At 38.7% G+C, this 17065-nt stretch overlaps 1 protein-coding gene across 12 annotated transcripts in view; it reads left to right on the top strand.

Annotated features, from left to right (window-relative positions):
• Positions 1-17065, top strand: part of ARID1B (AT-rich interaction domain 1B) — a 404857-nt gene that overhangs the window by 15257 nt on the left and 372535 nt on the right. The gene's annotated exons all lie outside the window — the stretch shown is intronic.

Genomic DNA, 17065 nt, shown 5'->3' on the forward strand with positions numbered 1-17065 from the left:
TTATGTACACAATGTATTTCCTAAACATAAAATTCTTCACAAAACCACATAATATATAATTAAAAGTAAAAAAAATTCTCTTTGGGGTGTGCATTTATCCATCTGCAAAAAGGATATAATAATGCTTAATTGTCTTTCAACTGTATTGTAAGACTTAATTATATTGTTTGCAAATAGAAATCCTAAAATTAAAGTATCATTATTTTTAATAATTTCACTATACATATTTCGCAGATATGGTTAAGGTAGTAGGTCTATGCCTTTCCATGTTTGTAAATTTATTTAATGTAGCTAGAATTACTGTTTACTTCCTTGTTAGACCATCTGTATTAAATGGTGACAAATTTTATTTGGTGTTAATTTATATTTTTTGGCTGCCAGCTAACCATCATTGATGGAGAAGGCAGAATTCTGAAGAACCTCTGTTTATAGCTTCAACTCAAACTAGTGGTACAATTCTTAAAAATATACTGTATACATCTTCTCTGTGGGGAATAAAAAGGATTGGTGTCTCAAGGTTGACTGAAATATTTTAACTTTGGTAGCAAATGAGGTGTGAATCAAATTGTCAAAAGGATTGAGACTAAATTATTGCAGCATTGACTGTTTAAACTAGCTGGCAGTGTACTTCAGAAGGTGTTAGCCTAACAAATAAATGTGTAAACGGCACCTTTCTCCTTCATTATACCTTGTTTCTCACCACTTGCTTTATGCTATGAGGAACTAAATCTGTGTGGGAGATATCACAGCCAGTCTCAAAGTGTTAGTTTATGATGTTGCAACCAGAGGAATAATTTAATACTGTATGGGATGGCTTTGGAGGAAAAAAATATTTGAAAACAGTAAGATTAATTTCAGTAATTCATCGTTCAAAAATAAAGTGTATCAAACAAAACTAAGCGAAGTGTTTTATGTGATTATGTATCTTTAATAGAATTTGGTGTCCGTTTGTTTTGCTAGAAATTTTATGTGAACCAGGCCTAGGGCTTGTCTACATGGGGAAATTTACCAGCATAACTATACTGATATAATTATACTGCTATAGTTATACTGCTATAACTCCTCACGGAGACCCTCTTATTCCAGAATGAGTGCCTTTTTCCAGGTTAATTTATTCTGCTTCCAAAGCAACCGAAGCTAAACTAGAAAATGTCACTTTTATACCAAAATAAGAGTTTCCATACTGAGAGTTAAACTGGTACAATTATGCCAGTAAATTTCACTGTTTAGAAAAACCCATAGTAATTTTGCTGTTTTGAAAGAATTTCTTGGTTATAAAAAGTGTCTCAGAATTTTGGTATCATATTATCATATTATCACAAAAGGACTTCAGTATTTAGTGCAGGAAGCCTAAGAACAGTACATGGTAGAATGGGATCAAAATGCTTGTTCCTAGATGCTTGATCGGTATTACAGGTTTTCTGTGGTGGAGAGATGCTTTAAGAAACCCACTCCCTCAGACAGTAGGTGGAATAATATGTGGCGGTGTAATAAGTTTTGTCTTATTGTGCATCTTGTCTCCCCTTCTGTTCCTCACTATCTCCTGAATTTCCTGCAGTGGCTGTCGCAGCTATAGTTTTCTAGACATAACTATGCAGATGTAGAAAGAAGACTTCCCTGATGAAGTAGTTTCCAGGTGTGTTGATTACTTGTAGCTTTGACCCAAACCTGTTTACATCTCGGCCAAACTAATTACTGCCCAGCACCATACGTAGGAGTCTGGTTTTAGGAGGAACAAGGAAGGCATCCACCCCTGACTTGAGCACAAGCTGATGTGAATTGGACTGACTGGTTCTCACCTGGTCAAGCCAGGTGCAGTTAGGGGCAGGATATCTTTGGGGCTCCTGCTCAGGTTGGTGGTGTGGAGTCAAATAAGTGGGGGAAATGGTGTAGAGGAGACCATTGTACAGCCCCCCCCTTACTCCCACCGTTAGTGCAGTCAGGGACAGTAATGTGGAGCTGGGCACTTACCCCGTCAGGTGACTGTCCTTCTGCCCATCGGTCTGTCTCCCCTCACAGTGCTGGTTACCTCTTCACCTCTGTCATGTCCACTGTGTCGGACATGATCCTGCTCGTACGTGTGGCCTGGTTTCCCACCGTCTCTTCTGCCCCGCCTCTCTCCTCCTCCTCCTGGCCTTCTAGCTGTGATGGATGCTGTGATGGTACCTTTCCTGCACTCCTCTTCCTCCTTCTCCTCCTCCTGTTCAACTGCCACGGAACCAGCCTGTCCCAGTGTTCCATCTCCTTCCCAACTGTCATCTTCCTCTTAAGTTCCATTTTTTCCATTAAAGGGGCAAAAATTCAGATTCAAAACTCAGGCCCATGCTTGGGCCCTTTTGTGGGTTGATAAATAAGCAGAGGTAGGCATGAAGGTCAAATATTTTTTCCCCAACAGTAATAAAGCAAGAAAGAAGGGTATATATTCTGAATAAAGACCCTGTAAAATGGCATTCCATATTTATTTAGTTAAAACTGATTACAGTAGGTGGAAGATGCAAAGTGAAATAAAGATTATATTTTCTGTTCTTGCATACTTCAAATAAATATCTTGCATGTTGGTCCTGAATGACTTCTTAGAGGGTTTGATACTAAAAACAATTATAGTATATTGAGAACGTTTAGAATGAAGTTGCACAGAAGTCATGCATTTGTTAAACAAAGGGGCTTGTGAGTAACTGTCAGAGCTGTACACATGGAGTTTTAAGTTTTGTCACTAGCCAAAGTCAGTGGGAGTCATGGGTAAAACCTTTGAAAAATCTCTGAAAATAGGCTTTTGAAAAAGATCTCTTTTTGTAATGTGGCATCTCTGTGAATATTATACAGTACACATATCTCTTTGAATGAGACGAAGTAACCTTGCACTTTTGCTTCCATTGTTTTTCATGGATTTCATTGCATACCACAACTGTTGGTACAATGAACTGTAAGCCATTTCTGCATTTTTTTTCTTTCTTCCTTTTTGTTTGTTTGTTGCGTACAGCAGAAACTGTGATTTGAACAGCTATGAAAAAATCCCCAAGTGTTTTAGGTGTTTAAGTATTGCCATGTGTGTCTTTGAGTATGTATGTTATATACACAAGATACCATAATTGTTTTGCTTTACAACTATACTGTTAAACATAACCCCTCTTTCTTTTTAAAGGAAAATTTACAACTGTATAGTATTAGTCCTTTTAATTCTAAAATCCAGATGAAGTGTGATCCCAAGTGTGTTGTTTCACTGTTGCAATGTAATCTTTTCAGATGATACGTGAGTTAGTTGGAAACAAATTAGCAGCTATACATGCCTAAAGAAAACAATTTAATAAACAAGATTTTAGTAAAACCTAATCAGAATTGTAAAATGATACTTGGAAATCAGTTACATTATACAAAAGAGCTGGTGTGGATGTAGCTTTCTGTAAGTGTGAGTGTAAATTAAAGGTTTCCTCACACAGTGTTCTCTAAAACAGTTTAAAGACTTGATTTTCCTCAGTGTTTCAATTTGTTCAGATTTATTACTTCATTTTAAAATGTGAGAAATTAATATTGAAAAATCTCCTCCTCTTGTACCTAATCCTGTTCATTCTGGTGATTGGTTTTGGCTGTTGAAGAAATCCACTTCCTGTCTATAACACTTTAAACCACAGTGAAATTGGTGTGATACTTATCTGCTTTTGATGTTTTTGTTCTTTGTCTTAGAAAGTTAGTTTGATAGTCATGACAGGTGCCAGCATTGACAGAGTGAGTTAGCATATCTGTAGGGTAGGGAAAGCATGGACAGCCCAGTCAACAATATCTTGTGCTTAAACATTGCTCAGGTGGGCCTATCTTTCGATTCATTATCCATGCCCATTCGGTCCATGGCCTCTCAGCTGAGACTGCTAATATGGTTGTTAATTGGGTCAACAGGTTTTAGTGATATGATCATTTGTTCACTATAGGAACTATACTGACACCACCAATGTATTATTAAAGTGCATGGAACAGCCAACAATTGGTGAAAGCTGCTATCACTTTTGACCTGGACCCCATACGAACCAAGGAAAGGAAGCAATTACTATTTTAAAATTAGACCATCAAACTACTTAAGCCCCCAAATTTTCCCCATCAGCCTAAAAATATTTTTTAGGAATTTTGCATATTATCTCTGGCTAAAGATTTTTTTTTAATCAAAGCCATTCTTAGATAATAGGCGATTATGGAAAAAAATATGAAATTAGGGTTGAAAATGGGAAAATATTACCAGAACTCACCACCTGCTGTGAGGCAGGAGGTTGTTGAATGGGTCTCTACTTTATACTCCCCCATAAAACCTCACTGTGCTACCACTTCTCTCACTGTGGGTGTTAAATGGATCTCCAGTTCTCTCCATGGTCTTACTGTGGCTGGGTGGCAGAAGGGTTGTTCAGAAACTAACAGCCTAATCAGAGTTGTAAAATGATATTTACAAGTAAAACCTAATCAGAATTGAAAATTCTGCCCACCACTTCTGTCATTGGGGCCATGCGTTTTTGAACAGCTTTCCCTCTTACTGCGGGGGAAAAAGGAAGTTATTTACTGGTTCTTCTGCAATCTGAAGTTCTGGGTCCCTCTAACTTTACACCATCAACCTGCCTACTACTGAGGTTCTTCTTACTGCTTCTTTGATCATGCACTGGGACACCTGAAAAAGTTGAGGCTCACAACGATGGGGAGTAGGTCAAGGAAGGAAAATAGGTCTTAGCATCCTGTGCATGTTGAAGTACCGTGTGCTGACTGCCACAGTAGGAAAGTTTGGGAGAGAGCAAGCCTACCTACCGAGAGAAAAGGTAGACAAGGGTGGAGGGCTGCAATGAGAGATGGACTGTCACTGGTCAGAATTAGAATTTGGGTGGTACTATTCACGCCATTACATTCCACTGGATTTTGGTGCATTCAGGTTTAGACTTAATCCTGGAACTTCATTCTGGTGAGTTTTAGTATATATCCTGGTACTGGCTATAATTCACTCCATGATATTTTGTCACACTAATCTCATAAACAGCCTGGCCTAGAACATTCAAATTTGTCTAATTCAAGAGCACTTGGTGAGATCTAGTGCATAGGACTCTGAGAAGCTGAGCTTATTTTTGGAGTTGCTTCAGGGCTTGGCTACACTTGCGAATTATAGTGCAATAAAGGAGCCCCGGGCGCACTAGCTCACTACCTGTCCACACTGGCAAGGCAAGTAGAGCGCTCTGACTCCGTGGCTACAGTGCTGCTGGTACTCCACCTCAGGGAGTGGGATAACGTTTGCTGCGCCCCTGCTGGAGCGCCGCGGCGCCAGTGTGGACGAGGTGTTGCATTACTGCCCTCTGATCAGCCTCCGGAAACGTCCCATAATCCCCTTAAGTCAAGTGGCCGCTCTTGTCATTGTTTTGAACTCACTGTAGGAATGCAGATATGCCGTTTCAAAGCTCTGTTTCTGACAGCCGGATGCTTATCTGCTTCGAGACAAAGCAACCATTAGTGTGGAATGCTTTGTGTGTGAGAGGGAGAGAGGTGAGAGGGTGGGGGGTCTGCTGCTGTCTGAACTTACAAGACAGCATGCTGACATGCTCTCAGCCCCCCCCAAAAACCCACTCTCTCTCCCTCCACATACACACAACACACTCCCTGTCATACTCCACGCCCTCCCATCTCACCACCATTTGAAAAGCACGTTGCAGTCACTTGCATGCTGGGATAGCTGCCCATAATGCACCGCTCACAATGCTGCTGCAAGTGCCGCAAATGTGGCCACACCAGTGTGCTTGAAGCTGTCAGTGTGGACAGACTGCCGCACTTTCCCTGCTGTACTCTCCGATGGCTGGTTTAACTCAAAGCACTCTATATCTGCAAGTGTAGCCATGCCCTCAGAAATAGGTCAGCTTCTAGAAGACTGTAAAATTCTCCAAAGGGTTTACTGAAAACTTACATTTTTACCTTTTAAAAAAAAAGCTTTCCATAATTTTTTCTTTGTGAAGGTAGCTTTTAGAATCCTAAACTCATTATTGTAGTATATAACAATGATTTTTCCTTTAAATATGGGGGGACCCCAAACCAGAGATCCTCCCTCCACTATATATCCTTTCTGAACTCCTAGCTCGGTGACCTGGTCCTAGTATCTGATATCTTCTTTCCCAAAATCTCTAAACCCCATTCCCTGCCAATGGGGACAGACTATAGAGAAGCATGGTGGGAATGGAAACTGAGAAACAGAAAGGTGACATGGCATGCTCACACGGTAGGTTGGTGGACTGATCCAACAATAGAATTCAGGTCTCCTGATTCAGTGTCTCAGCCACTGGACCACACTGCCTCTCCAGAAATGTTTGTTAATCCAGGAGCCTAGCAGTTGTGAATCAAGGAATTTAGAAGCTTTGTTAAATTTTTTTTAATATAGTTTTAATTTTCTTGAGTGAAATAGTGGAATATATATCCATGACATTTTAGAAAACTTCCTGAAAAAGCAAGAATTTTTGGACAAGAGATTTTGTGATGGCAGGGTTGTAAATTGTATATGCATTCTTTGTTTAATTTAAAACAACCTTGTCAGGAAAAATATATTTGCAAAAATCCCTATACGTTTGAAAGTTAGGAAACTTATACTCCACAAACAACCTTAGTACTTATTTATCCCCTGATTAACACCTATATCCACCAACAACTCCATGATACCCAGTCACAAACCATTATATAATTGATTTACATTGGACATTGCTCCTGAATAAGGAGTGCCAAAGAGTAGATTAGTCCATTAATTCAGTGGAAGGAAGTCAGGGAGTCAGTCTAAAACTGGCAAGTAATGTTTTTTACTTTCTTTCAGACCAAAGAGCAACTCTGTGAAATCACTGTATTTATTTTCACCCCCCACCTCCAACTTTTAAATAGAAGTGCCTTTCATACTGTCAGAATTCCATGTTGTGACACCCCTACTCAAAAGTTATGACAGCAGTGTAATGACAGCTACTGCCTCTTGAGAATCAATCAGGCAATTAATTTTGTAAATGAAATGCTGATTATACAAAGCTTCACATGAGAGGCCCAGTGATTAAAATCAATTTAACAAATTGTTTCAGGTGGGACTTGATTAATAATTTGCCATAAATGCTGAGGATATATGGCCAGCATACTTTTTTGTGTGTGTTAATAAAGAACTATATATAACACTCAGAATAGAAAAATCTGCAGATAACTATGAACTTTAGGCTTATGACCTAGTTACTATCGTAGTACCATAATTTTTTGTGGGTATGCTGTTCTCCCCAGTGTTGATGTTGTCATTTCCTTAACTCTGCCTGCTTTCCCTCCCTTCCCCCCCCCCCAATGAAAATACATTAACCATTAAGTTTTCCCCAACAAGATCAAACAGTTGGGAAAATATCCCCAGATCTGTTTGGATATCATTTAATTATAGCAAGTTTCTCCTTAAAATGTGATAGTTTTTTTTTCTGTGCGTCTCGTTAGATAATCACCAAGATTTTATACATGCTTCCTCATACTCAACTTCTTCCTTGCAGGGTCTTCTCTTTAGAGGGAATGAGCTCCTTTCAGCCTATACTAGGCTGCTGTCTGATTCCTGCCTGGCAGCTACCATTCTTAGTAAATGTTCCTCCTTCCCATTACCTATGTTAGTGTAGCCTCACGAAGAAGTAGGTGAAAGAATTCTTCTTCTCGGCTTGTCTACACTACTGGCCGGATTGACGGGCAGTGATCAATCCAGCTGGGGTCAATTTATCATGTCTAGTATAGACTCGATAAACTGACCGCCAGTTGCTCTGGCATCGACTCCATTACTCCACCTCAACGAGAAGCGTAAGGGGAATCGACAGGAGAGTGTCTCCTGTCGACACACCACAGTGAAGACACCACAGTAAGTAGATCTAAGTACGTCAACTTCAGCTACGTTATTCACTTACCTGAAGTTGCGTAACTTAGATCGATCTTCCCCTCCCTCCCGTAGTATAGACCAGCCCTCAGTTCCAGACACCAAGCAGAGAGCAGGCTTGTAGGGTGGAGAAGGCATTTACTTGCTGCAGAGGATGAGCGCCTCATCCCAAGCGCCAGACTAGCTAGGAAAAAGAGGAGTGTAAGCCAAATCAGGACACTTCCCCAGCTATAGTATCCTTTCTATGAACCCATTTATGTGGATATGCTGGGAGCAGAGAGGAAGATGAGGTCACAAGCTCCGGTCTAGGGAGCCATTGGCCATGAACTGAACACTACTGTTTGTATTCCCCTAGAGCCTAGGAGCCTGCCCATTGTGCTAGGTGCTGTACAAACACAGAAAAAATAAATGGGTTTAAGTCGGCTTCCACTCAAGGAGGTCTCGGTGCCTTGAGCCCAGATAGTAGGTCTTTAGAAGATGAGTGGGAAGGTCGGAAAGTTCATTGTCTCTGCTGAATTATAGATGCATTTTTATTTGGGCTACCTGCTTTTCTCACTTGTGGTTTTTCTTCACCTGGTTACATGTGTGTAAGGTAGTGGCCAGATTTACTGACTTCTTTAATTTTAATTTTTCAAGGTAGGAAGATAGTGTAATTGTGTAAATGTAAATTTTCCACACCTGTACCTTTTGGAATTTTTAATTTTTGCAGTTGTGGGTTTATGTAAATTGGTTTTCTTTTCCTGGCTGAACCACAGCATTGGACACTGTTGAGGCTCAGAATCATCTTAGTTTCTGCTTCACCAGAAGATACTTTTGTATCATTGAAGAGCACATTGGCAGCTGTCAGAGCAGATTTATGGGCCCCACAAGTAGATGCTTTGGAGCAAAGAAAAGCAGTGTTAGTGGAGGAAATAAATATACAGTTATAAGTGGGGGAAGGTAATTTTGGGTCCTCCTGAATGAAAATGGAGATGATTAGGTGGGTGATGAGGAAAACATGCTGACAGGAAGAGGTAGGTTTCTGGGTTTGAAATCTTGGCCTCATTAAAGCCAATGGTAAAGCTCCCATTGTCTTCAAAGGGGCCAGGAGTTCACTCAGTATTGTTAATAGTTTTTGGTAGCAAAAAAACCAAAAAACTCAAAGGGTATTAGTACTAAGTTGTGTTGTCACATGAACTTGTCTCAGCCCGTAGGATTGTTTTGGCCATTGGGTGTGATAAATGTATATAATTGCTTTTTAATGTTGTTTTAACCTTTGCTTGCACTTCCAGTGACAACATGAAGATGCAACTCATATGTGGTTCATTAAAAACAGATTTCTTTTCTTCATTGTTTTTGTTGTGATTTATTCTCTCAATAGGCATTATAACTTTATCCGCCTCCAAAATAATAGCTAGGAAATGGTTGAACCCGTAATCCTCCAGTTTTTAAGTAATATTAAATGGTTTTAGCAGAATGTTGGGGAAAATGCATGTAGCCAAAAATAAGCAAATGTCCTGTATTCTGAATCTATGATATATTGGTGGTGGTTGTTTTTTTGAGGTAGGAGAGTGTTTTTTGTTGAGTTGGGGGAGGGGGGGGTGTTGGGATGGGTGTCAATTTTTTCCTTTTCTGTTTTTCTTTTTGTTTTGAACAAGGAAGAATATTTGTGGGTGGCCCTCTGCAGCTGGGACCGTGCAGTAAGCAGAGGTTGCAAGACAGGTAAAATAGATACTTTTGGTTATATCACTCATTTGCCTTCACTGATACCCATGGTGAATTTGTCCCTTTGTCTTTTGAGTGACATCTCTCTAAGTTTCCTTATGCAGCTGAGATTTTTGTACTTTAAAAAAAATTTTAGTAAGGGATTAAATAAGATATTATGATATATAAAAAAGCAGATGATTTCCTGCTTCTTAAATAGTCTAATAATGCAAAGTAAGATTTTAAGGATGTACATGAAAACTTTCTGTAATATCTTGACTTTTCAGTGCTTAACTATATAATTCCAAATTTCAACATAGTTTTTTAAATGGATATTTAAAACACGCACACCTTTTATATTTTGATATCGTCCTCACTTTTTTGTCACTTTAGATACGTTGTCTAGAAAGTCTTCATAGTATTCAACAGAGATTAAGCCATAATCTAGGGATGGGTTACCTTTTCCCCAGTTGCCTCCTGTGTCATTTTATTGTAATGAATAGTTGTAATTACCTCTTGTGATAAATACCTCATTCAAAACTCATAGCATGAGCTGGAGCTGGGAACTTCATGCCTGCTTATCTTGGAATGTTGGGAGCTGATTGTCAACTATCTTCACTGTAAGGTTTCACAGCTTCAGGCTTTGTTACAAATGGAGAAGCAGGTTCTTTTTAATACAGAGGCAGAGGTTGTGGCAGCAGATCGGTGGTGAACTTAGTGTGTATGGTCACTTGTGAGAAATTGAGGGCAAACGTATTCCAGAATATACTGCACTGGGCCCATGTTGATTTGTTATAGTTACAAATGAGGCAGCACGAACCTAATGCCATAGTCACTTAAAATTTGCATCGCTGGCATAATCATCAAAACGAACGTTTTTTTTACCAGTTTGTAAAAAGCTGCACTTTTTCACTCTGAAGAGCAGTTTTATCTTAGGTGAACATGTTTCTTCTAGTGAACCACTTTGTCTGCCTGATGTAAGAGCTATGCAGAGTTGGAGCCCACTAAGCTTTGTTGCTCATTCGTGAAGAAAACTAGGGTAAAAATAAAGGAACTTTCATCTGTGTACAGGGTCCTCATTCCATCCCTGCTGAATTCTACCATTCCCGTTTGGAGGCGCTTTCTCTTCACCTGTCTTAGAACACCTCTGTGAGATATCTTGTGACATCATATGGGCTAGTGGTCTGCTTTGATAGTTGAGACTATATTTTCAGGCAGGTGCCATCTATAGCCTTAAACTTCTTTCTGCGTGTATTTGAGAGAAAGTTTTGAGGCTAAAGGCAGGACATTGGCTGCCAGGAAATGTTGTTCAAGCATGTAGTTCAAGACTGACCACCAGTTGAAAACTTAACTTAGTACACGCCACAGGAATTGTGATGGAAGAACAGGGTGGATAAAAAGCAATGATTTAAAAAAAAAATTAAAAAAATCTGATTTTTTTATTTAGATTGGATTTTTTTGATAAAATGCTTTTTGAGGAAAAAACCTATCAAATTAAGACACATTATAGCTCAAAGATATCTCATCATGGAATAGGGATTATAAATTCTAATTCTATAGTATGAGACAATATAGTCATATAATGTTTAAGAGAAGTTTTGTAAATGAGTTTCAGTAGTTCATGGATTAAGGACCCAATTTTATGAGGTTCCAGGGGCTTCTGTATAGATTAACCTAAATAATCTTTCTGTCTACCCAGTGGGACTCAGTGCTAAGTCTAGAAAATACCACCAGAGATGCTTAGTTTTGTAGTTCTCAAACTGTGAATTTGTGTCTCCAGAGATAACATGCTTGTTAATAGCAAAAGTGTTTTTAAATACATAAATAAATAAATAAATAATGTATAGAGGTGAGAAGTAACAGATCTCAACCCTATTGTCCCTCTGCAAATTTGTGTACACACAGTCAGTCACTTACCTCTCTCTAGAAGTACAAAGTTTCAAAAAGTTCAATGGTAGAAGATTGTTGGGGGCGGAATAGATCTGGACAAGGAGAAAAAGTCTGGAGATAAATGTAAGAAGGGAGGGTCAGGCAGTAGAAACAAACGTGAAACTGTTTGAGCAGCATATTCCAGAAGTCTTGAGGTCTTTCTGAGTGTAGCCTTCATGGATTTGAGATCTACCATACCATTCTCTCACTAGAAGGGAAAACCTATAATGGCAGCAGGCAGTAAAAGAGACCCAGTTTGGGTCTCATCTGTCTGAGTTCTGAAGAATATGTATTAAGGTTGTAACAACCAACAAGAATGCACTTTTATGTAGAAATCCATGATTAAATTGAGTCTTCCTGACTAGTGATTTAAATCATGATTTAAATCAGTTTGATTTAAATCAAATCCACCTTGTGGAGGAAGGACCTCTAATAGTACTCTGGGTACATTGGGGAAGGGAAGGTCAATGTAACATTTAATCTTTTCACATTTTGGGGAGTGGGGCAAGGGTCTGCTTTTGTTTGTATAGTTTCCTTATGACTGGGAAGACTGTGGTGATACTGGTGAAATTGAGAGTTTATAAGAGGTTGCAGTGTAAAATTGCGCCACTTTTGCTCATGAAAACGTGCTGAATTTGTACATTTTTGATGCTTTGTTTAGCATTTGAGCATCCTGGAGAAATAGCAGGCACAGAAGAGTAGCTCTCAGTTAACCCTTTCAGTCAGTGGGCAGTTCCCACGTTCTTTCTATTTTAGTACCTGGACTGTTAATCTAAAAATGGGTGTGTGTGATATTCTGGCTCCATTAAAGTCAACAACAAAGTTCCTGTTGATTTCAGTGGGGCTAGGATTTCACCCTGGGTGTTTTTTAAAGCGCTCAAGGGTGAGTAGTAGTCGGGATTATTATTATATGCGCTCTTGTTGCAGTTGGAGTCTGGAAGTCATGTGTACAAACGTGATCTGACACTGACATAAGAAGGTTTCAGAGTAGCAGCCATGTTAGTCTGTATTCGCAAAAAGGAGTACTTGTGGCACCTTAGAGACTAACAAATTTATTTGAGCATAAGCTTTTGTGAACTCTGTAGCTCACGAAAGCTTATGCTCAAATAAATTTGTTAGTCTCCTAGGTGCGACAAGTACTCCTTTTCTTTTGACATAAGAAGGACATTATAATAAAGATGCTATAGGCTACATTACCACTAAAGAAGAATGCAAAGAACAAGAATTGTACAATATGGTGTTGTGAGGAGCTGAATAAATGTCTGAGGTTTAAAAGAAACCTACACTAGAAATTGAAAAGAGGATGGGGAAACTTAAGAAAAATACAGTCCATGAAGGCTTGCAAGAAAAAAAATGTGGGCACTAGACAAGCAGAATAAGCAAATATTAGCCAAAGCAGTAAAATGGTTTTTATTCCAAGTATCGAGGGGGGAAATAGTCTTGGAGAGAATTAGGTCCATTAATAAAGGAGGTGAGATGAAATTAATGAATACTAAAATATATCATTTTTATTTATAATTATTATTTTTATAATAAAATAAAGAAAATAAGTTTGGCCAATTAAGAAGTAATTAAAGCTTTGTAAAATAGTTTTTGATAGAAGGTAAGTGAGTACTTGGAAAGTGTGTAAATGTACACGTCAGCTGTTTCTGAGAGTGTATGTTTCTGAGTATTTGAAAGAATTAGATAAGTTTATGGTATTGCTGACAATGAAAAGTGTTGGCGAACAGGTATGGGAAATCTGGCTAAAAGAAGAGTTTTTTCTGATCTTCAGAAAATGAGTGATACATGTAATTGTCATTCTGTTGCTATAACTTCTGTCTTTAGCAAACTAATGGAACAAATGTTAAGAGGAAAAAAATACCTGAACTCCAAAAGGATAAAGGAACTTTGAATATAGGTTTATAAATGAACAAATCTTGCTCGACAAACTTGCTATTTTATAGTAATGGAAGAAGGGGGACACAGCCTTTATATACATCCAAAAATACATTAAAAGAGTGTTATGATTGCAAAGTGAAGCATTCAGAAGTTAGAAAATGCCAGAAACAAGATTTTTATTATTAATTACTAATTTTCTCATGGGCTTTTCTATGGCACATATCACTATAGTATCTAAGTGCTTCACAAACATTAATTAATTTTTCACAACACATCTGTGCAATGAGGGGGTAGTGTTATTCCTATTATTAAATGGGGAATTGAGACATAGAGAGATTAAGGTCAAAAGTGTCCACTAATTTTGGGGGTTCAATTTAAGATGCTTATGACCTGATTTTTTTCTGAGCACGTACCTTTGTATAGCACTTTATGTGTTCAAAGCACAGCTCTCACTGATTTCAGTTGCAGCATTGAGTGCTCAGTACTTTTGCAAACCAGACCCCGGATTTCACATCAGGCACCCAGAAAATAAGGAACGCACAATTAGTGATCACCTGGGAAGAGTTCGATTTAAGTGACATCACATACGAACTCTGTGGCAGAGGCAGGGATAGGATCCGGTTTTCCAGGGTAGCATTCAGCTGCCTTAACCATGAGACCATCCTTTCTTTTCCTATAATCTCCTGCGTTATTTACTGCAAACCTTCTGGCTTTTGCAGCAAATGAGGGAGGCAGAGGTCCTACGTACAAGAGCCTCATTCACTACACAAACTTGATTCCTCCCTACAGCAGGTCTATCCTGTGCCGTGAATGAGACGGGGTCCTCTGGGAAAAAATAGTACGTTATGTAATTTAAAGACTGTATCGGAATGCATATGTACAAGGGGGCCAAAATAAGGTTGCACAGACAACCTTAATTCTGGCATTTCTTAACTTTTGAGTATTTGACTTTGCAAGTTTATCTTTCTTTTAGCTTTTTGTGTGTGTGTTACTTCCTAGGTTTTTAAAAATCCAATTGAAAAAAAACAGAAATTTCATCTTGTGGAATCATATTGACACCTGCAAAGTTCATCAAGGGTGTTGAAACTTCTAGTGCCACTGCACGCTTCTCTGCCTCTTGAGCTTACAAAGTAACTGATAGTAGTAATAAGTTGTAATCCTTTTGTGGAAAAGCCAGAAGAGGGGGATCAGACACATACTTTGCCAGTGGGTTTCACAGATATTTGCTGACAGCAGAGGAATGGTGAAGAGACTTGTCTCTTCTGTCTCCTCCCCGTCACCTCCCTCCCAGCTTCTTGTCTCAGGCTCATTATTCAGTCAGTGCTATGGCTCCATTTGTCCAGTTCTTCTCCACTTCCATACACACACTACCTTCCCCCTGGTTCTTTGTCTGTTTCCCCCCTCCCTGGCTTCCAGTCCTGTGTCCAAATTTGGGCGATTTTTCATGGAAAGAGCAAAAGGCATTAGGATAACTTTCTGGGCAAATTTCAAGTTCCTGCGCCAAAGCATGGAGGTACTAAAGCTTCTCAGTGAAAAAGTTATAAGAATTTTTAACATTAACATAACCAATGTATTTTTCCCCAACCTCACTCTGAGAAATGGGTGAACTGTTTTTGCCAAATTAAAAAAAAAAAAAATCAGCCTCAGGTAGACCCTCTCCGGAAAGTTTCAGTCCAAATGGTTAAGGTTTGGCAAAGTTATAAGCAACTTAGTTGAAAGTTATAAGCAGATAATGGAATGGAATGCCTAGGGAGGTTATGGAAGCTCCTTCAAAAGCAGGCTGGATCGCCATCCATCTTGGATAGTTTAGACACCACAAATCCTGCATCTTGGCAGTGGGCTAAACTAGATGACCCTTGTGCTCCCTTCAAACCCTATGATTCTATTAACTGAAAATAGGGTCTTATAATGGAAAGTGTCAGGTAACTGTAACTGTAGGAATTGCTAATTATGAAGCCTATACATTTAGCCCCATGTTTGATACCATGTAGCAGAAATGTTACACTTGAAATTGGCTTGGATGTGAACATTGTCAAGTGGATTGAAACTTGGAAGAAATAACCTAAAACGAAGGGTAACAGGCATTGTTTTGAGTAAGGGAAGAGTCTAGTGAAAGAAGCTCAGGGAGTGTTGTTAAATCTGATTTATATAACATTTTGTTTAATGCTTTGGAAGGGGGAGGAAACGTCAATTTAATTAATTCACAGATAATTCTAAATTGGAAAGCGTTGCAAACGCTATAGTGAGAATATAGTAATAATACATAGTGGCCTAGAGACATATGAAATATGCACAGAAAATTACCCAATGACACTCAATTTGAAAACAAATGCAAGCTAATAATCTGGCAAAAATAATTTGAAATGTCAGATATCTAAAGAAAAAGAGAAACCCTGTGAAACGGATCTAGGAGCAAGAGTGAATCACAAATTAGAGATGAACGTTCAATTTAATATGGTAGCAAGAAAGGCTAATGCACTTTTGAAATAACTGCATAGAGGTGGCATGTCACAAAGAAGTAACAGTTCCCCTTCACACAGCTGTGGTATGATCACATATGGAATACTGCATTCAGTTCTGGATACCTCATTATCAGAAAAATACTGCCAAATAGGTGGGATGTTGCAGAAGGCCAGTGATAAAAATTATGGGTTTGAGTGATTTTATTTGTGAGGAAAGAGATGAAAATAACTAAATATATACGGTTGGCTAAGCAATGACTAATTTGGAGGAGATATACCCTGCCGATTTTTGCCAGATGTAAACATAAAGAAATAAAAATTAGTGTAAGTAGCAGTAGTGGGATGAAATTAAGAAAGAGAAAATTTAAATTGAGTATCAGGAAAAACATATTGGTATCATAGCCTGTTAGGCTGTGGAATAATCTCCAAAAAGGAGCCCCACCCCATGAGACATTTAAAACTAGATTGGCCAAAATTTTAGAAATTATACTGTAGAGAAGTCCTGCACTCAGGAGGAAATGAACTGGATAAACTAATAAGTCTTTTCCTTTTCTACTTTGTATGATTCTATGAAAACCCTGCCATTAATTAAGCTAATATTGTGTTAGGCTTTTTTTCTTTAAGTGTAACTTTTCTGTACCTTGAATTAATGCACATTAATTAAGAGGTAGAGGATAGATGCTGTAGCTCAGCACTGTAGGAGCATGGTAGAGCTGTACTTGACAGTTTATACTCTTGATCTGATTCAGTTGGTCCTCACTAGTTAAAAAGGTTACACTAAGGTGTCACACACTGGTTGACACCAGTGATGAAACTCTTCAGATGCATGGTACATCCTGCCAAAAAAACAAGCAAACCCAACCAAAAAAACCCAAACCATTCCAGTGCTGGATTTTCTGAGGTCTGGCTAGGAAGCAAATTGACTTTCATGTGAAATGTGGCTTACGACTCACATTATGATTTGGAAGCTTATTAATGCACATTCTTGCAATGCAAAGGCTCTGAAATCTAACATATCATACGCTTAATGCTCCTTCAAAACTTCCTTTTTCTTCCACCATCTCTTTTATGAATTTGAAAACGAGCCACCTTTTCCAGGCTAAAATTTTTGCCCAAGACTGAGTCTTTTACACCTAAATGAAATTGGTGTAGCTGGAAGAATACTTTAAAGACAGTATTGCTAATCATTATATATGTTAGTGTGCTTATTGATTTTTTTTTTAAATCTCCTGCAGAGGTA

Source organism: Lepidochelys kempii, chromosome 3 (assembly GCF_965140265.1).
Source record: "Lepidochelys kempii isolate rLepKem1 chromosome 3, rLepKem1.hap2, whole genome shotgun sequence".
Lineage (NCBI taxonomy): Eukaryota > Metazoa > Chordata > Testudines > Cheloniidae > Lepidochelys > Lepidochelys kempii.